The sequence below is a fragment of the Lactuca saligna genome, chromosome 4 (genome assembly GCF_052625555.1).
Source record: "Lactuca saligna cultivar CGN05327 chromosome 4, ASM5262555v1, whole genome shotgun sequence".
Taxonomy (NCBI): domain Eukaryota; kingdom Viridiplantae; phylum Streptophyta; class Magnoliopsida; order Asterales; family Asteraceae; genus Lactuca; species Lactuca saligna.
The window spans coordinates 34,924,381-34,947,175 of record NC_136420.1 but is presented as its reverse complement, the minus strand read 5'-3'; the positions used below and the strand labels follow the sequence as shown (position 1 = coordinate 34,947,175).

General features: G+C 38.5%; 1 non-coding gene across 1 annotated transcript; it reads left to right on the top strand.

Annotated features, from left to right (window-relative positions):
* Positions 1–20,369: 20,369 nt before the first annotated feature.
* LOC145044625 (small nucleolar RNA R71) lies at positions 20,370–20,476 on the top strand. The gene has a single exon (XR_013681573.1). It is a non-coding gene; the product is annotated as a small nucleolar RNA R71 (small nucleolar RNA).
* The last annotated feature ends 2,319 nt before the right edge of the window (positions 20,477–22,795 follow it).

The following is a 22,795-nucleotide window of genomic DNA, read 5'->3' as shown; positions in this document are numbered from 1 at the left end:
TGACAAAATAAATTGTTGACGGTTTAGCGTCCCATCCTCAAAGCGATGAAGTTTTCCTGTTTCACTGATTTCCTGAGAATACAAGTAGTTTTAAAGAGTGTCAACACAAAGGTTGGTGAGTTCATAAGAGTTTTGTTTGAAGTAGAAACCGTTTTTCCTTGTAAAATCGATTTAGTTTGATTTCCAGAAAATCCAATATTTTCTTAGTTAAGTATGAATAGAAATAATCCTACATGATGCTGTAATGAACCCTAGAGTAATCCGTAGAGTTCCTCTATAATCGTCCAACATATAAAGTTATATAAGGCTTAACTTAGATAAAACGTTGAATATAGTGGGTCTGCCCTAGGTCCACAACCCAACGAGGAACAGGAGATGAGGCGGGCACCACCAATTCTAGGCCAATCAAGACTAAATTCTTATATGACTCAACATATACGCTCAGCGACTATAGTTGAAGTCTAACAATTTTAGAGGATGTGTAGTTTTAATATCATAATAGCTTTGTATAGAGACCCGGCACTTTGTATTTGTACCCCTTTTTGTATAGAGACCCGGCACTTTGTATTTGTACCCCTTTTTGTATAGAGACCCGGTACTTTGTATTTGTACCCCTTTTTTTATAGAGACCCGGTACTTTGTATTTGTACCCCTTTTTGTATAGAGACCCGGTACTTTGTATTTGTACCCCTTTTTGTATAGAGACCCGGTACTTTGTATTTGTACCCCTTTTTGTATAGAGACCCGGTACTTTGTATTTGTACCCCTTTTTGTACGAGTGCGTTGAGTGATGTATCATAAACTATACCTATTATAGTTTATCTAAAATGTATGTAATATGTATGAATTCTTTTATGGAAATGTATTAGTATTGTGAATTTATCCAAACTATACATTTTATAGTCTAATAATACGTGTTCCAAAATGAATGAATAATATTTAATATTTAATATGAATGTCTTAATTCCAGTTCATAATGATAAACTAACACGGAAAAACATTCAAATATTAGAACTTATGATTATACACTTTGCTCAACATAATACAAAGTGTTACGATATTTACATGCTGTTGGCTAACTTTAGCCATTCTGCCCTGTATTTGGAAAAATCATAGAAAAATCATACGAAGTCGAAAACTAGATCCGTAAATTCTGAGAGTTCACAAAATGTGTCTAGTTTGCTCATAAATTTTATCTCAATTTATAATGACCTCTAACTTGGGTGAAAAAGTCCAAGATCACAGACTGGTCCGGATTGTTGTTTGAAATGATAGGCAGTTTTGTAAAAATCACCATAAATTGTAGAAAAATCGTATGGAGATGTGCAAGTAGCCATTTTAAAGCTAAAAACTTGATCTATTTGCACCTTGTACAGTTTTGAAAACAAAAATAGTTAAGATGCCCAAAACAGTCCGTGAATGGAGTTGAACTTTTCTGATGAAGGCTGTTAGAAAAATCTAGTTATGTTCTTAGTGTCTTAACTTGTATTCCCCCCCTGAAAACTTGAGAAAACATGAAAATGTAGGGGTATGAACTCACCTTGAGTGATTTCAGTAGATGATTGTTGAAGAATGGAAGTGTTTAATTCAAGAACGCTTGGAGATGCCTTGAAGGTTTTCGAGAATTAAGTGTGGAAGAACACTTGAATCCAGCCTTGGATCTCGAAAATTTGTATAGAAGAGTTTGAGAGAAAAAGTGATGTTTGTTACTTAGTGGAATGAGAGAAATGAGAGAAAATGAGGAGTGTGGTTGATTGTTCCAGCTCAAAAACGTGGGAGTGAGTGAAATTTGAGTGTAAGGGAACATTGAAGTGACATAGGTAAGGTGGGGAGGTATGGCTGGTCATAGAGTGGGTGTGGGGTGGTTGCTTGTGATCATACGTCTTTGGACTCAAAAGTCAAGAACAATGTCTTATAATAGTCTATATCCCATTTTTAGTTTAATTTTCTAAATATATGTGTGGTTGTCTATGTGTGTGCATCTCTTTAAAAATTCTGCAATTTCATCATTTTATGACCCCCATTTGCGAAGTTGAGTATTTATTTCCAAAAATGCGAAACTCCAGGGACAATATTTGAAATCTTCTGTTTTCTTCCCCAATTCGCATTCTACTGTGAAATACTTCGCATCTTCATTCTTACACCCTTCGCATCCCTTCGCATTAATCACCTTCGCATTTTATGACCCCCATTTGCGAAGTTGAGTATTTATTTCCAAAAATGCGAAACTCCAGGGACAATATTTGAAATCTTCTGTTTTCTTCCCCAATTCGCATTCTACTGTGAAATACTTCGCATCTTCATTCTTACACCCTTCGCATCCCTTCGCATTAATCACCTTCGCATTTTATGACCCCCATTTGCGAAGTTGAGTATTTATTTCCAAAAATGCGAAACTCCAGGGACAATATTTGAAATCTTCTGTTTTCTTCCCCAATTCGCATTCTACTGTGAAATACTTCGCATCTTCATTCTTACACCCTTCGCATCCCTTCGCATTAATCACCTTCGCATTTTATGACCCCCATTTGCGAATATTAACCCAATTGACTTTGAATTGACCAGAATATGACGGTTGTCACATCATCCCCCCGTTAAAGGGAATTTCGTCCCGAAATTTGCACTTCGAATGGGGATCCAGGAATTTAGAGGAAAGATGGGGATAACTTTTCGTAGTACGAGAATTTGATTATGGTAAGGAATAACTCGCCCGATGTCACATGATTACTACTATGCATGCTTTAATCGATGCTAGATTTATCATATAAAGAAATTCGGGATTTAAATGTCGATGTTAGAAACACGTACTGATATTTGCGGGCAGTTCCGGAGTGGTTTCTCCCTCGGTGATTGCAAACACCCTCCCGCCACCACCAGCATCTCTTGTTCTTGGGCATTCCCTTTTAAAGTGCCCTGTTTCTCCACACTCGTAACAGGTTGGGCTTACTCTAGAGCCGGGTACCTGGTTGATAGGTCGTGCTGGTGCCTTACAGAAACGAGCAGTGTGCCCCTCTCTGTCGCAGTTTTTGCAATGCATCTTTCGGCAAGCCCCAGTGTGATGGAAGTTACACTTGTTGCATTTTGGAAGTGTTCCAGCGTATGGTTTCATGGGAGTTGGTGTGGTGAGGGTTGTGGCAGCATGAACAGCAAGGATCTGTTGCTTCTTAGCGAGGCCTTGGGTTGATTGATCTTTCTTGTTGTCCCAAAACTTTCTTTCGTTGTTCCCTCCTCTTGCTTGGGTATGGGTGGTTGCCATAGTGTCATGGTGGGCATGATGGTCAATGAGTTGTTGTGCTAACTCCTTGGCGCTGTCGAAGGTAGTTGGTCTTGAGGCGAGCACGCTATCTTGAATTTCGGGGGACAATCCCCAGAGGTAACGCTCCAACTTTTTGTCTTCCGGGGTGACCATAGCGGGACAAAGGAGTGCTAGATCACAAAATCGGTTGGTGTAAGTTGTAAGGTCGGAGCCTGCCATTCGGAGATTCCATAGCTCTTGCTCCAGCTTTTGCACTTCACCTCTTGGGCAATATTCCTTCAACATCATCTTCTTTAGGTCCTCCCAACTTAACGAGTTAGCCACTGCAAGCGTAAGCGACTTAACTTTGCCGTTCCACCAAGTGAGAGCTCTTCCGATGAAGGTGAATGTCGCGTACTTGACTTTGCTCGCTTCGGGGCAAGCACAAATCTCAAAGATTGCTTCGGTCCTTTCGAACCATTGAATTAGTGCGAGGACACCCCCTCTTCCATCAAAGGAATCGGGTTTGCCATTTGTGAAGTCCTTGTAAGTGCATTCCCTTGTGCGTCCTGCACTATCCCCGTGGTTAGGGTTTGTGGCTCCAGATCCAGCACCACCAGTGCTATTTGTGCCAATTTGTGACATTGCAGCTACCACGGCTGCTGTCACTGCAGCTTGGAACATTTCAGGATCAAACTGGGGAGGTGGCGTTGGAGGTGGTGGCGTTGTGCTGCCCGAAGGTCTGGGTCTTTTCCTTGGTGGCATCGTTCTGTCATGAGTTTGCAAAAAGGAAAACTGATCAGATGGTAAGTTCCTACTAGTAAAGACAAGTCAGTTGTTATAGAATTTGATTTTTCCTGCATTTTTCTTCGATTTAAGAATTCCTTATATATAATTCATAAAGGAAGTCCATATTAATGAACTTCACGAGTTAGTGGGTTTTGTGGTCTCTCTTAGATTTTTCGCGAGTGTGCTCAAGGCGATTGGTGCGGATCGCATGTATTCTCGTTATTTGCATCAACCTCTGCGATACTATGGAGAGTTGTTCTACCCTGAATCTCGTTTCGGGCAACTCTATAGACTAGGATTGGAAAAATTTTATCTGCTGAGTTTCCTTCGTTTATGTTGTAGAAGCTTCGTTCTCTATTAAACGACATATGTTGGTCTTGTTCCTTTGCTCCAGGTTTCCAAGCACTCTACCCAAGGAGGCATCGGGCCTTGAAAGCCGGTCAAGGGTTGGGATTCGGAACAAGAGTCATCGGGGTTAAGTTCTCCACTTCAGGGTCGGAGTCAGAACCATCAGCATAGCCTTTAGCTTGGTGACCATCTACAGGGGTTGGGTAATCATTCTCTGGCTCCTCTCCGAGCCATTTGGTATTGTAGTGGTTAGGGTAGTACAGGTCGTCGTGTGGGTGGAATCCAGCCATGATATCTTCGCGAGAAATGGGGATATAAGAAATGATTAAGCAAACGTACTAATTTGCTAATTATACGATGATCTTTATCAGGTACTTCAACAAATTGTTTAGTGCATACTAATTATATGTATTCGGGACAGGATAGACCTTCGAATAAGCGACCCTAACTCTAAATCCCCAATCCAACGAGAACAGGAAGTAGAGCAAAGATCCACAGATTCTAAGTCTATGACGTCCTGGATACATAAAACTTTAATGTATCCACTAAGCAACTATTGACCTATTGATAAAGATCTATTTAGTTCTCACATATGTAATTTTAATAATGCCAAAATACCCCTATGGTATTTCATTGTGGTAGTGTTGGTAAATTTTTAGACTTGTTGCCACATCACAACCATTCTTGGGCATATGCTAATCACTCCTCGGACCAGCATAGTTGATCAGGCTATGCTATTCCCAAGACTGATCATACATCCCCAGGCTTACCTGTGATGTCCAACAATCTTTACTTTTGTTTTGTCCTAAAATGATGCTGACCTTAGTATGTATGCATGCATGTATACTTTTAACAAAAGTTATTTATTCTTAAAGGTATAGTGGTTTTGAAATCTTAAAATCAGAGACCTTAGTCCCAATGCATTTATAGTTTGTATATCTTATGTGGTTCGATATACTTAGTTCACTATAAACAATGCTCTGATACCAATCTGTCACACCCCCAAACCAAGGATGGCGGAAACGTCTGGGGGTGGAGGACTTCATGTACAGTATCACAACAACGTGTATAATAGTGCTCAAAGTAAAAACAACCACCATAAATATAATTGCAAAAGTCACACCAAAGTATATGTTTACATGTTTCAAAAGCAATTACATTATGATGACAAAATAAATTGTTGACGGTTTAGCGTCCCATCCTCAAAGCGATGAAGTTTTCCTGTTTCACTGATTTCCTGAGAATACAAGTAGTTTTAAAGAGTGTCAACACAAAGGTTGGTGAGTTCATAAGAGTTTTGTTTGAAGTAGAAACCGTTTTTCCTTGTAAAATCGATTTAGTTTGATTTCCAGAAAATCCAATATTTTCTTAGTTAAGTATGAATAGAAATAATCCTACATGATGTTGTAATGAACCCTAGAGTAATCCGTAGAGTTCCTCTATAATCGTCCAACATATAAAGTTATATAAGGCTTAACTTAGATAAAACGTTGAATATAGTGGGTCTGCCCTAGGTCCACAACCCAACGAGGAACAGGAGATGAGGCGGGCACCACCAATTCTAGGCCAATCAAGACTAAATTCTTATATGACTCAACATATACGCTCAGCGACTATAGTTGAAGTCTAACAATTTTAGAGGATGTGTAGTTTTAATATCATAATAGCTTTGTATAGAGACCCGGCACTTTGTATTTGTACCCCTTTTTGTATAGAGACCCGGCACTTTGTATTTGTACCCCTTTTTGTATAGAGACCCGGTACTTTGTATTTGTACCCCTTTTTGTATAGAGACCCGGTACTTTGTATTTGTACCCCTTTTTGTATAGAGACCCGGTACTTTGTATTTGTACCCCTTTTTGTATAGAGACCCGGTACTTTGTATTTGTACCCCTTTTTGTATAGAGACCCGGTACTTTGTATTTGTACCCCTTTTTGTACGAGTGCGTTGAGTGATGTATCATAAACTATACCTATTATAGTTTATCTAAAATGTATGTAATATGTATGAATTCTTTTATGGAAATGTATTAGTATTGTGAATTTATCCAAACTATACATTTTATAGTCTAATAATACGTGTTCCAAAATGAATGAATAATATTTAATATTTAATATGAATGTCTTAATTCCAGTTCATAATGATAAACTAACACGGAAACACATTCAAATATTAGAACTTATGATTATACACTTTGCTCAACATAATACAAAGTGTTACGATATTTACATGCTGTTGGCTAACTTTAGCCATTCTGCCCTGTATTTGGAAAAATCATAGAAAAATCATACGAAGTCGAAAACTAGATCCGTAAATTCTGAGAGTTCACAAAATGTGTCTAGTTTGCTCATAAATTTTATCTCAATTTATAATGACCTCTAACTTGGGTGAAAAAGTCCAAGATCACAGACTGGTCCGGATTGTTGTTTGAAATGATAGGCAGTTTTGTAAAAATCACCATAAATTGTAGAAAAATCGTATGGAGATGTGCAAGTAGCCATTTTAAAGCTAAAAACTTGATCTATTTGCACCTTGTACAGTTTTGAAAACAAAAATAGTTAAGATGCCCAAAACAGTCCGTGAATGGAGTTGAACTTTTCTGATGAAGGCTGTTAGAAAAATCTAGTTATGTTCTTAGTGTCTTAACTTGTATTCCCCCCCTGAAAACTTGAGAAAACATGAAAATGTAGGGGTATGAACTCACCTTGAGTGATTTCAGTAGATGATTGTTGAAGAATGGAAGTGTTTAATTCAAGAACGCTTGGAGATGCCTTGAAGGTTTTCGAGAATTAAGTGTGGAAGAACACTTGAATCCAGCCTTGGATCTCGAAAATTTGTGTAGAAGAGTTTGAGAGAAAAAGTGATGTTTGTTACTTAGTGGAATGAGAGAAATGAGAGAAAATGAGGAGTGTGGTTGATTGTTCCAGCTCAAAAACGTGGGAGTGAGTGAAATTTGAGTGTAAGGGAACATTGAAGTGACATAGGTAAGGTGGGGAGGTATGGCTGGTCATAGAGTGGGTGTGGGGTGGTTGCTTGTGATCATACGTCTTTGGACTCAAAAGTCAAGAACAATGTCTTATAATAGTCTATATCCCATTTTTAGTTTAATTTTCTAAATATATGTGTGGTTGTCTATGTGTGTGCATCTCTTTAAAAATTCTGCAATTTCATCATTTTATGACCCCCATTTGCGAAGTTGAGTATTTATTTCCAAAAATGCGAAACTCCAGGGACAATATTTGAAATCTTCTGTTTTCTTCCCCAATTCGCATTCTACTGTGAAATACTTCGCATCTTCATTCTTACACCCTTCGCATCCCTTCGCATTAATCACCTTCGCATTTTATGACCCCCATTTGCGAAGTTGAGTATTTATTTCCAAAAATGCGAAACTCCAGGGACAATATTTGAAATCTTCTGTTTTCTTCCCCAATTCGCATTCTACTGTGAAATACTTCGCATCTTCATTCTTACACCCTTCGCATCCCTTCGCATTAATCACCTTCGCATTTTATGACCCCCATTTGCGAAGTTGAGTATTTATTTCCAAAAATGCGAAACTCCAGGGACAATATTTGAAATCTTCTGTTTTCTTCCCCAATTCGCATTCTACTGTGAAATACTTCGCATCTTCATTCTTACACCCTTCGCATCCCTTCGCATTAATCACCTTCGCATTTTATGACCCCCATTTGCGAATATTAACCCAATTGACTTTGAATTGACCAGAATATGACGGTTGTCACATCCTGCAGCTAAGTTGATAGCTCATGCATCTCAGGTGGCACCAAACAGTATGGTGCCTTGCCAATAGAGGCCGAACCTGCCACGAGGTCGATCCTAAACTCAACCTGCCTCTCAGGAGGCACACTAGGTAACTCTTCCGGAAATATGTTGGCAAACCCCCTGGCCACTAGTGTAACGACCCGTTCTTTTGAGATAATAAAATTCTAGACTACAAGCATGTACAAGTAAAACTCACCACCTATATTGTCGCTATAATAACCTTCGATGTCTAGTGAACATACTTAATTAAACTATATATAAGTATAAATGCAATATAGGTTTAATATAAGCAAATACAAGGCCAACACATAACTTAATTAAAGGTTTAAAAGGGGTGGAATGTGTTTACAGTCTTGGGAATACCCAAACCGTAAGCACATGCTTTTTGATGAAAAGCAAACCCTAAACACACCATTTGGATTTAATCAAATTCGAAAACCCTAAAGGGTGGAAACCAAGACCGTAAACCCTTATTCCTTTGACCTAAATCTAAAAACCCTTTATCCTTTTGACTCAAAACCGTAAACACCCCCTTCTAGAAGCTCTAAAACCACCCCTATATATAAGTGTTGTGGCGAAAACACTTTCATTTCACACATTTTCTATCCGAAAACACCCCCCAAAATCCTCTCAACTATCATCCATGAACCTTCAAAACTTCATAAATAGTGCCTAGAATCTTCAAATCTTCAACCAATTCCCCAAGAACATTCATATATCTTCAAATCTTCAAACATTCACTCAAGAACATCAAGATCCAACCGTAAACCTATAGATCTAACCATAAACCCATTTTGCCAACCGAAAACACTTTGCAACATTTCCAAATAATTCCAAATAAATTGTAAGTATTCATTACATAATTTAATTTTTTTCTCCAATATTATTTAATCCATTATTTAAATTAATATTTTACTAATTTAAATACGATGTCAAATATAATTATTTTTAGGATAACGTTATTCGCACGTACGTTTACCCGAGGATCGTTTCTACATCTCGTTAATTCAAACAGAAACGCACATTAATTCAATGTGAGTTCATACCCCTACGTTTTCAATATTTTTCCATGTTTTTAGGGAGGGGGGAAATACAAGTACAACACAATTAAATTTTTGTAAACGATTTTAACGATTACAAACGATTTCAAATTACTTTAAATTGTTTCAATCAGTCACAACCATTGTTCTTAAAAACACACACACACACACACACATATATATATATATATATATATATATATATATATATATATATATATATATATATATATATATATATATGTTATATACGAACACGAGTACAAATCTTTAATCCTTTGTAACATGCTGAGCAAAGGGAAAATTTTAGAATAATCATATTTCAAATTGAGCATACTTATAAACTATAATAGTTATAGTTTATGGAGCACCAATATCATATTTACAAGATACAAAGATACAAAACAAACAAACATATAAACTATAATTGGTATAGTTTATGGAACATAAGTACTATCTTACTAAGTACAGGTTTTATCACAGTAACCAACATATAAACTATATTAGGTATAGTTTATGGAACAAATAAACAGTTATTCATTTCAAAGGATTTTCAATTATTCTACACTTAACCGTCGATATAGCTTTGTGAGATAACGTCTTCAAGTACTTATTTAAGTGTCAACAAAAGTCCTGACCTTAACAACTGGAGTCTCCTAGAGGGAGAACATAAGTTTGTGTATAGATCTATACCTGACTGGCAATCCAGCACCTGAAATGTTAGCTACAGTTAGGCCGGTAGGCCTGGGGTGACAAATGTCAGGAATGATTCCGACACCTAAAGAACGTTGTGATAGGCCATCCATCGTATTAGTATGGTTATGAGAACTCACAATTTGGTATTGAACAACACGATTAGTGTATGAATAAGTAACAACTACACATAGTTTTATTTAAATAATAAAGCTATAAAACATTATTTTTACAAGTACCACTGGTGAATCCAGAGGGTTTTAACATAAGTACGAATAGAGAAGGCTATTCCAACACAAAGAAAACATATATTCATAGTTTTACGTGAATTAAAACTACATTTTTACTATTACAGAGTACTATAACATTTACACATTTTGAGTTCAACAAATTACAACAAAAAAATAGGATTTTCTGGGGAAAACATACTTACATTTTCAAGGAACAAATTGATGGTTTTCAATTACAAACATGCTTAAGAACTCACAAACTTCAAAACTACTTGTATTCTTAGGGAACGAGTAAGACAGGTACTAATGTGTGTGAAATGCACTTGTTTTATCCCTACTTTTAATTAATAAATTGAACACACAAAGGCAGTGAACCTGTCTTTTAGTGGTATAGATTAGTAAGTAAGGTGTCGAACTCAGGGAACGGAAAATTAAACTAATAACTAATTTTAACTAAAACAAATAATAAAAGTAAAGGGTTTTTCTCTAGTTTTGCAAGACTAGAAACTTAGACACACTAAATTAACTAATTAACTAAAGTAACAACTATTCACCAAATTTGATAAAGATGTTTCTATTTAGGTTCAACCAATTCACTCCTATGGTTATTTAAATTTATGGTAGATTAATTGCTATTGGTTACCAATTATAATAGTTAGGTTCATGTTCATTACTCCTAACCCTTAGATAATTAACTAATTTAAGCGTTGATCAAGTGTTTAAACTAATTAATTCCCTAGATTAATGATTTGGATTAAATAAGATTTGTAATGGTCAATTAAGTTATTAATTCAATTAACCTCTTGTTGATGGTTTCTCAAACAAGCTCACACATTAATCTTCCTATTTTCTTATTAATCTTAGTTTCATAATCATTACTTCTAAGCATATGGTTTAGTGTTCACATAGACATATGAGGTTAACAATTAAGAGATGTTCATGCAACCTAATTGCCTTCCAATTAACAGAAAATAGTAGTGATTAATACATAAGGTTCTTTAACAAACTTAATTTAATAAATCACCAATAGACAATTAAGCAAAAATTAATAATTAAACCATAGGAGTTCCTTGGTATTCCCCAAACAGAAACAAAAACGAATTTAGTTCATAATTGCAGTAGAAACAAACATAAAAACAAGTTTTACTAAAGCAAACATGTTCAATTCCTAATTCTAAGTGATAGAATTAACCTAATTGCTTGAATTCTTCAAAAGATTGAAGCTTAGGGTTCCTTAGCGTCTTCTAGGGCTCTTAGTCGCAGCTTAACCTTCAAAAATCGCCAGGAATGTTGTCCCATTAGATAAGGATTCGTCTTTTATAGATATCCCAAAACAGGGTGTACTCGGCGAGTAGCAGAACCAACTCGCCGAGTAGGTCCATAGTTATCCGTCTTGAATCAGAAGTCGTAGCTATCTTCTGGAACATCCTTGTGTGCTCGCCGAGTAGAACCAATCTACTCACCGAGTAGATGGCCTTTTTCACTCTTTTATCTTCAATTGCTTCCCCTTGCTCCCTTTTACTTCCAAGCATATCTTCTGGACTGAAAAAAAAAATTCACAACATTTTAAGTACCTTTTGTCCACATTATTCACATAATTAATTAAAAATAACTAAGAATATATGCTAAATAATTAACTAATTATGCACATATCTAAATACCCCACACTTGACTTTTGCTTGCCCCCAAGCAAAACTAAATTTTAAACATATTAGAATCACATATAATAACTCCAATCCAACCCAGCCATTATGCCAAGACCGAAACACATGCATTTGTGTCTAAAATCTCCTAAAAACCCCCCATACTTCAAATACTCACAATCCTCATAAACATTCTCCCACTCACCCCGAACTATGCTCATTTTATGCAACCCTCCGAATCCATCCTCAGAAAACCTCTTTACCCTCAAGGTATTTTTAATTGAGCAACCCAAGCATACATATTCTAGAATTACAACTTTTCGATACCACTATGGAGCTCTTTGAATTCTTCACTTCTTTGTCATTTGATCTTTGATATCTTTGAATTCACCACCTTGTATTGATTGATTTTTGGTATCTTCAACTTTTTGGATTTCTTGGAATTTTGATCTTTAGATCTTTACTTCATTTGCTCCAAAATTCTTATAACTTTTCTAGTAATTCTTTTTTTTTTTTTACATGTAACTCACTTTTTTTTTCAATTCCCTACATGCTTAAGTAGGGGCGCTCAATCTCAACCTTTATTGGCTAACGATAAAAATTTTCCTGGATACATTTCAGGTTTAGGCTGCTAAACATATTGCATCCCTCAGGCTGAGCAAGGTTGTGTTTTTGTCTCATGATTTCACTGAAATAAGGAAGCCACAAATGCACTAGAACGTATATAGGCTCAACTAAACATTTGGGTTTTCATGCAATTATCAACACAATTCTAACATGGAATCCTAATTTTTTTTACCAAAATTCTCTAAATTAAATCCTAAGCGTGTTTTGGTATGCAACAATTTTAAAATTATCCTAAATTAAGATTCTAAGTATTCTAAGATGTGACTAACCCCCTACCCCACACTTATTTTATGCAATGCCCTCATTGCATATTATGCAAACTAAAAATGCACATATAGAGAAAGTTGGAACAAACTCCCCTGGGGTAGCAGTCGCTAGGTTGACACTCTCCTCTTCAGCTCCTTCTTCTATTGACTTTAGCCATGGGAACAGCTCATCCATGGCACGGGTGTCATACGTCTCGTGTGGTTGATAGCTCGACAACTCCATGGAACAGGGTCGTTAGAAAATCTCCAGTAGCAATCCTTCATAAAGAGTGTATGAATGTTGCAGTAAAAATAGCCAAAGCAATTCAGAAACTCCACGAGTAGCAGGCTACTCAGCGAGTAAGCTCGAAGACTCGGCAAGTAGGACTTGATGGGAAACCAGATCGTGTAAAATCATATGTACTCGCCGAGTAGTGTTAGTGCACTCGGCGAGTAGGACGTATTTTTCTAGAACTCTTCTTGTTGCTGTATCTCTCGACTTTGGTGTTGAAACGGAAATATAAATGTACTCTCACTCGAATTTCCTAAGCAGCAACACTCCATAAGACTCTCGACTCACACGGACTCAATCCTAAGGACAAGACTCCATAATTTCTCAAAAGTCTCTCATTCCTCTCTTGACCCTTTCTAATTAGCATGCTTCCCTGTCTTCAATCCCTAAAAAGAGAAACTAACAGTGACACTAATAATCCAACCATCATAACAAAATCCAAAGTGTCAACAATTGTTTTAGAACAAAACATCATAAATAAATAAAAAAAACAAAGCAAAGTCTTCAATCTTCATCTTCCATTCCAGCTCCTCTTGCTCCACTTCCTCCCTCTCCATCTCTTCTTCGCATCCTCTCATCCCAATCCATGATATAAGGGTAGCCGGGTCCAGGTCTCGGGGCAATTTGCATTTGTTGAAAAAGATACTCAAAATATTGATTAGTGTAGTTAACCCCTCACCCAATATCATCCAAGTAGTGTCGGTACTCTACTTAGTTCCAACCATCATTATCCTCCACCGGAATGACCGGTGGATCTTCCCGCACCCGTTCGCTCCTTTGTCGGACCCGCCTTCCCGGCTCCTCGGGGACCGCCGGCTCATCTTCATTCGGAATAGTGAAGGAATCACCAAACTTTTCAACTATCCGTGCCCTCCTATAAAGTGCAGTGTTGAATGGAGGAGGGTGGATAACCGTTAGTGCTTGAGCTTGTGGAAAATCCAAGATCCCAAATGACTTGGCAAGTCGGGTAATAAACATGCCCCCATTTATCTTTGAATTTATCTTCTCCTTGACCGCCCCCTCCGCAAGAAATTTGGCAATGCAGTAAGGGAGGTTGCAGAAAACGTCTGGATTGATGATGCTCCACAAGTAGAAGATGTCAAGGGTGGGAACTTTATCCCCATCCTTCTGCATGTTTATCGTTCTTGTTACGAACCGGTGAATGAGTCGGTGGATCGGAGAACGGATGTGACCTTCTTACGCAGTGGAAGGAATGTAGACTCGGTTGGCAATTGTATTCCACCATGTAGACGCCACCACCTCCTCGGGAAGTTCTTTGTATCAATTTTCCAAGAAGGCTTCAAAATAATCCATCATCACCATGTCTTGGTCATAAATACCCAACCTCCATGAGAACTCCACCATGCTGCATTGTCGCAGCTCCCCGCCCAAAGAGAAAGAGATTATGTTAGGATTGTAAAACTCACTACCACCTCGGAATGAGATGGTAGCAAAGAATTCCCAACACAACTCAACGTATACCGGCTCTTGGATTTTGAATAACTGCAACCAACCATCACAAGTGATGTTGGCATATCCCAAATTACAATCTTTCACCAAGTACGGGGTGAGTTCTTCTTCCAAACCAACATTTCCCATCCATCCCCAATCCACTGCATTTGGAAGGTGGATTTCCTTCTGCCTAAGTGCCTCCAATCTGTTTAGAGCTCGTGTTTTGGATGATTTGGAGGTAATTTGTTGAAAAGATAGCCATGGAATATCACCATGGCTTCCCCCACGTGAAGATTGGCCTCTTCTCGCCATGCTACCTGTATACACATATCAAGAACACAGCAACAAACAACACCCAGTAATTAAAACAAAAAATATGTGATATGACTGTGACCTACTCGCCGAGTACACGACCCTACTCGGCGAGTAGTATGAACTCTATGACAGATCGAGATCGGATCTGTGTAATCTGTGCAAAAGTCCAAATTTTTCATAGGGTTTTGTTGTAATTACTTATCTAACCATAGATCTTGAAGAAAATACTCCTAACAACATCTAATTCATAACTAAATCAAAACCCTAGAGTTTGGGAAAAACTCCCCAAATCCGAAATCACATCAAATATGGGCATATCTGTGATAAAAATTGAACCTTTCATGAAATTAAAGGGTAAAGATGTTACCTTGTTGCTTGAATGAAGAGAAACAAGTAGAAAATTGGAGAGATCTTGAAAAGTTCTTTGAAAGGCAGCTGAGAGAGAGTGCACGACGAGTAATGGGATGAAATGGTGAAAAATAACGTTTTTTACAGATTTTATTTCACTGGATTTGAACCGGCTACTCGCCGAGTAGAATAGTAGACGTGCTTTATTATCGACTTTTGACTGAAACGGGCTCTTACTCGCCGAGTACACGATTTTACTCGGCGAGTATATGTCACAGGTTGAAAAAAATTTGTATTTTGGAAAAAATTAATGTATCAATCCATGTTTTTAGCCCATCCACCCCACACTCTAAGCATAGCTTGTCCTCAAGCATTTATAGGCATAAAATAGATGAAGAAGAATGAAAAAAAATGTGAAAAATAAAGAAAAGGAAAGAAAATGCAAACTTGAGACTCGGGTTGCCTCCCGAGAAGCACTTCTTTTTATGGAGTCATTAGCTGGACTCCGCCCGGTCTACGTAGTTGCAATCCCGCCCAGTAGCAACTCCTCCAATCCTTCATTCCAGGGGACACCTTCTTCATATTTTTTTTACTCTATGACCATTGACTTTGAATGGCGTGCCATCTCTTGATAACAACTCTATAGCCCCATGTGGAAACACCGTCTTGACCAGAAAGGGACCATCCCACCTTGATTTGAGTTTGCCCGAGAAAATTTTTAATCGGGAATCGAAAAGCAATACTTTTTGGCCTTCATGAATGTCTTTATTTTAGATCCTTTTATCATGCCATTTCTTGGTCTTTTCTTTATAGAGCCAAGCACTAGAATAGGCATCATTTCTTAGCTCTTCAAGGGCATTCATTTGCATCAACCGGTTGCTCTTTAATTCTTCTATATCGAAGTTGCACCTCTTTAAAGCCCAATACGCCTTATGCTCGATCTCGACCGGTAAATGGCATTGCTTTCCATAAACTAACCTATATGGTGTAGTACCAATAGGTGTTTTGAAAGCTGTACGAAATGCCCATAACGCATCATCCAGTTTATCCGACCATTCCTTGCAGTTGCTTCCCACCGATTTCTCTAAAATTCGCTTCAAGGCTCGATTTTTCACTTCGGTTTGTCCACTAGTTTGTGGATGGTATGATGTAGAGAACTTATGGGTAACCCCATATTTCTTGAGCACCTTTTCCAATTGATCATTGGCAAAATGTGTTCCTCGGTCACTGATAAAAGCCTTCGGAACACCAAACCGTAAGAATAGTTTCTTCAAGAATCGTACCACTACCCGTCCGTCATTTGTTGGTAAAGCTTGTGCCTCCACCCATTTTGAGACATAATCGACCGCTACTAGTATGTACTTGTTTCCTTTGGATATGGGAAAAGGTCCCATGAAGTCAATGCCCCACACGTGAAACACCTCACACACTTGGATACTATGTTGTGGCATTTCATTTCGAGATGAAATGTTTCCCACTCTTTGACAAGCATCACATTCTTTGACAAATTGGGCTGCATCTTTAAAGATTGTAGGCCAATAAAACCCAATGTCAAAGATCTTCTTTGCAGTGTAGTGTGCTCCATGATGTCCTCCCGTGGGCCCGCTATGGCAATGTTCTAATATTCTTCGGCTTTCCATCCCGAACACACATCTTCGTATGATACCATCCACACAGCTTCAGAAGAGGTATGGGTCGTCCCAAAAGTAATATTTGATTTCCGCAAAGAATTTCTTCTTTTGTTGACTACTATAATCCTTCGGGATGTAATTTGTAGCTAAATAGTTAGCTATGTCTGCGAACCATGGCTCTTCTCCCACTGACACCATAATGTATTCGTCCGGAAAGTCGTCTCCATCTTTATCTTCTTGCAATTGCGGGTTCTCTATCCTGGATAAGTGATCATCCGCTACATTCTCCATTCCTTTCTTGTCTCGTATTTCTATGTCGAACTCTTGAAGAAGCAGCACCCATCGTATCAGTGTTGGCTTAGCATCCTGTTTGGAAAACAAATACTTGATAGCCGAGTGGTCAGTAAAAACAGTGGTTTTAGATAGAACCAAGTAAGGGCGAAATTTGTCAAAAGCATAAACCACAGCTAACAATTCTTTTTCAGTAGTAGTGTAATTCTCTTGGGCTAGGTTTAAGGTCTTGCTAGCATAGTAGATGGGTTGAAAGTGCTTATCAACCCGTTGACCAAGGACCCCTCCTAATGCATAGTCACTAGCATCACACATGATCTCAAAGGGTAAGTTCCAATTTGGTGCAATAATGATCGGGGAATTAGTTAATTTTTCCTTTAAAAATTCAAACGTCTCTAAACACTCTTTAGTAAAATTAAATGGTGCATCTTTAAGTAATAATTGTGTTAGAGGTTTAGTGATTTTGGAAAAATCCTTTATAAAACGCCGGTAAAAACCCGCGTGTCCTAAAAAACTCCTAATGCCCTTCACATTAGTTGGTGGGGGTAATTTGGCAATGGTGTCAATCTTTGCCCGATCCACCTCAATTCCCTTTTTGGAGACTTTGTGTCCCAAAACTATACCCTCCTTGACCAGGAAGTGACATTTTTCCCAATTTAGGACCAAGTCGGTTTTCTCACACCTAGCAAGCATTGAGTCAAGATTTGTGAGACAGTCATGGAAAGAGGATCCGAAAACAGAAAAGTCATCCATAAAGACTTCCATGAATTTTTCCACCATATCGTGGAATATGGCGGTCATACACCTTTGAAATGTTGCAGGTGCATTGCATAGCCCAAAAGGCATGCATCTATAGGCGAAAGTCCCACTTGGGCTTGTGAATGTGGTCTTTTCTTGGTCCATTGGGTCTATGGGTATTTGAAAGTACCCCGAAAACCCATCTAGAAAGCAATAATAGCTATGGCCCGATAGTCTCTCTAGCATTTGATCTATAAAAGGTAGGGGAAAATGGTCTTTACGAGTGGCATCGTTTAGCTTTCGATAATCGATGCACACTCTCCAACTGGTTACCGTTCGCGTTGGGATTAGCTCGTTCTTTTCATTGGTTATAACCATCATTCCTCCTTTCTTGGACACCACTTGGACCGGACTCACCCATGGACTATCGGAAATGGAGTAGATGATTCCTGCATCTAAGAGTTTGACCACCTCCTTCTTGACTACTTCTTGCATGTTTGGGTTCAACCTTCTTTGGTGTTGCACCACCGGCCTTGCTCCTTCTTCTAGATTGATTTTGTGAGAACAATAGGATGGGCTTATTCCTTTGATGTCGGTGATGCTCCATGCTATGGCTCGTTTCCGTTTCTTCAACACGTGCACTAGTTCCTCCTTTTCCGATTTGGACAGATCCGAGGCTATGATCACTGGCTTTTGATTACCTTCTTCCAGAAAAGCATACTCCAGATGGTCGGGTAACGTTTTAAGCTCTGTTTGGTGGTTCTTAGTGACGGACTCGCCGAGTGCAGGTGTGGTACTCGGCGAGTTTGCGGCTGCATTCACGACTTCTGTCTTCTCTTCTGATATACTCGGCGAGTAGATCGGCCCTACTCGGCGAGTAGGGCTGTCAGATTGCTTCATTATTTCTTCATACTCCGCTTCTTCCAACAGTCTTTCAATCTCTAATAAATCCTTTTCTGGATCAAATGCTTCATCTAAAGCTGCAAACTTGCTGGAATTTTCAGGTATGTCTTCCTCCAATAGTTCGTCAAGCATGTCGATTGAGAACGCCGTGTCGTCACTACTCCTAGAGTACTTCATAGCTTGGTCTACCCCGAATGTTACTGAATCATCCCCGACCCGCAAGGTGAGCTTAGAATCTCTCATGTCTACGATAGCGCTAGCTGTGTTGAGGAAAGGCCTTCCAAGGATAATTGGTACTTGCGGATCCGCCTCCATGTCTAGAATGATGAAATCAACCGGAAAGACAAATTTATCCACTTTCACTAGCAAATCTTCACATATGCCTCTTGGGAAGGTGACTGTCTTATTTGCCAAATGAATTGCCATGCGAATTGGCCTTGGCTCCGGGAGGTCTAGCTTCTTAAAGAATGAGTATGGCATAAGATTCACACTTGCTCCAGAATCAGCTAAGGCATGAATTGCAGCCAAGTTGCCAAATTGGCAAGGTAAAGTTAAGCTCCCCGGATCACCCTTCTTCTTTGGTAGCTTGTTTAGCATTGCGGCGGAGCAGTTCTCATTAAGCACTACCTTCTACACTTCTTCCATCTTTCTTCTATTGGTGAGGAGTTCCTTAAGGAACTTTGCATACTTGGGCATTTGCATGACGGCTTCAATGAAAGGGATGTTGATTTGAAGAGTTTTAATGTGGTCTAGAAACTTCTGATATCCCTCTTCCTGCTTCTCTTTCTTGGCTCGGGCTGGGTATGGCATTGGAGGCTGGTAAGGCTTTTCAGGAGACTGATCACTCGATTTTGATGGGGTACTCGCCGAGTCCATCAGCCCTACTCGGCGAGTAGGACTCTCAGATTGTGATTTTTGGTTTTCTGCTTGTTCTTCCGCTCCTACCTTCTGTGAGTCCCTGGTTGCTTCAGTTCGAATGGGGGCCAGGGGAGTGATGATCTTCCCACTTCTTGTTGTGACAATGTTTATTTGCGCGCCTCGTGGGTTGTTTTCGGTTTTGCTAGGAAGTTCACCCGGTGACCTTTGGTTAAGTGGTCGAGCAAGTTGCCCAAGCTGCGTTTCTATATTGTGGATGGATGCTTGCTGTTTCCTGAGCATGGTTCTTGTTTCTTGGATAGCAGCATCATGATCACTATGCCTTTTTTCGGAAGCAGCCACAAATTTAGTATGCATATCTTCCAAGCTTGGCTTCCTTTCTTGCACCGGCTCCTCCTTTTGGTAAAATCGTCTCCCTTTTTGTCTATACTTCTCCTCCTTGGCCTTCTTGTACTCTTCGTAAGGAAGCCACTCTTTCTTTTGTTTGCGCCAGTCCTCATCATATCGGTCTCCGCTCGAATAACACGCTTGCGCCTTTTTGTTGCCATTCTCATCCAAATCGCAGTCTCTAGTGAGGTGAGGTCCATTGTAGTTTTCACAACCCACCCGAATAGCATGGATCGTTTGATCCATTTTATCCATTCTCCTATCCATGGTTTTTAGCATAGCCATGACCGCGGATAAGTCTTCAGTAGCAGCATAAGCGGCTCCCCTCGTGACATCATGCCTAGGGTTATGGTATTCTCTAGAGTGTTTAGAGAATTCTTCAATCAATTCTTTAATCACCGGGGGTGGCTTCTTTGTAAGTGGGTCTTGCGAGTCTAGCAACTTCCGGGTTGTGACATTGACTCCATCATAGAAGATGGAAACTTCTTGCTGGCAGTTTAGATCATGGTGTGGGTAGTTCCTTAGCAGACTCTTGTACCTCTCCCATGCTTCATATAGCGACTCTCCAGCTTGTTGTTCAAAGTTTGCAATGGCCTTCTTCAGCTTGGCTATCTTGGAAGGTGGGCAAAAGTGATTAATGAATTCTTCCTTCATCTTGGCCCAAGTAGTGACTGATCCAGGGGGAAGTGACTTGAGCCAGTCTTTAGCAGCACCCTTGAAGGTTACCGGAAGCATACGAAGTAGTTGAGTTTCGTGGGTTACATTTGGAATATTGAAGTAATCAGCTACATCATTGACTTCATCCAAATGTTTGTAGGCATCTTCATGATCTTTCCCATAGAAAGGTATTTCTTTGAGTGAAGCTAGGATATGACCTTTTAGTTTGAAGGTAGCAGTCGCGGGAATTGCGGGTTGCACAAGTCCCGGGCCATTGTCGTCGCGCATCCTCTTCTTCCATTCTCCCATGGGGATTTCATCAATGTTAGCCATTGTGAACGCTAACTCTTCCTCCGACTCGGTTTCTTGCTCGTACGTTGCCTCCTCTTCTTCCTCGGTCTCGTACCCAATATCTTCTTGAATTGGTTCCTCAATTATCAAAGAAGCGCTAGAAGCTCCTGATTTATTGCTCTTCTTTTTCCCAAAAACGGTCTTCAAGTTGGACAAAGGTGATTTCTTTGGTGTACTTGAACTCTCCATGTCCTTTCCTTTGTTCCTTTTCAATGTGGATTCGGGATCTTCAAACGGGGGTACCAGTGGTGTGTTTGATCCTCTGGTCATGAAAGTCCTGAAATCAATAGAATAAAAAGCGTAAAAATAACAAAAAGATTGTACTAAAAAAAATAAAATTTACTGCTAAATAAACTGCTACTCGCCGAGTAGGTGCGATTGCACTCGGCGAGTATCAGTGATATTTTGAAAAAAATTCTAAATTTAATACTAAACTAAAACAGATACTAAAACCTAATTACTAATTACTAAATTGCAATAAATGAACTTTATGCAAGTAAACTCACACAAAGGATCGAAAAAATTATGAATTAGCTTAATTATTTAGAACATTTCCCCGGCAACGGCGCCAAAAACTTGATGTGTGTAAAATGCACTTGTTTTATCCCTACTTTTAATTAATAAATTGAACACACAAAGGCAGTGAACATGTCTTTTAGTGGTATAGATTAGTAAGTAAGGTGTCGAACTCAGGGAACGGAAAATTAAACTAATAACTAATTTTAACTAAAACAAATAATAAAAGTAAACGTTTTTTCTCTAGTTTTGCAAGACTAGAAACTTAGACACACTAAATTAACTAATTAACTAAAGCAACAATTATTCACCAAATTTGATAAAGATGTTTCTATTTAGGTTCAACCAATTCACTCCTATGGTTATTTAAATTTATGGTAGATTAATTGCTATTGGTTACCAATTATAATAGTTAGGTTCATGTTCATTACTCCTAACCCTTAGATAATTAACTAATTTAAGCGTTGATCAAGTGTTTAAACTAATTAATTCCCTAGATTAATGATTTGGATTAAATAAGATTTGTAATGGTCAATTAAGTTATTAATTCAATTAACCTCTTGTTGATGGTTTCTCAAACAAGCTCACACATTAATCTTCCTATTTTCTTATTAATCTTAGTTTCATAATCATTACTTCTAAGCATATGGTTTAGTGTTCACATAGACATATGAGGTTAACAATTAAGAGATGTTCATGCAACCTAATTGCCTTCCAATTAACAGAAAATAGTAGTGATTAATACATAAGGTTCTTTAACAAACTTAATTTAACAAATCACCAATAGACAATTAAGCAAAAATTAATAATTAAACCATAGGAGTTCCTTGGTATTCCCCAAACAGAAACAAAAACGAATTTAGTTCATAATTGCAGTAGAAACAAACATAAAAACAAGTTTTACTAAAGCAAACATGTTCAATTCCTAATTCTAAGTGATAGAATTAACCTAATTGCTTGAATTCTTCAAAAGATTGAAGCTTAGGGTTCCTTAGCGTCTTCTAGGGCTCTTAGTCGCAGCTTAACCTTCAAAAATCGCCAGGAATGTTGTCCCATTAGATAAGGATTCGTCTTTTATAGATATCCCAAAACAGGGTGTACTCGGCGAGTAGAAGAACCAACTCGCCGAGTAGGTCCATAGTTATCCGTCTTGAATTAGAATTCGTAGCTATCTTCTGGAACATCCTCGTGTACTCGCCGAGTAGAACCAATCTACTCGCCGAGTAGATGGCCTTTTTCACTCTTTTATCTTCAATTGCTTCCCCTTGCTCCCTTTTACTTCCAAGCATATCTTCTGGACTGAAAACAAAATTCACAAGATTTTAAGTACCTTTTGTCCACATTATTCACATAATTAATTAAAAATAACTAAGAATATATGCTAAATAATTAACTAATTAT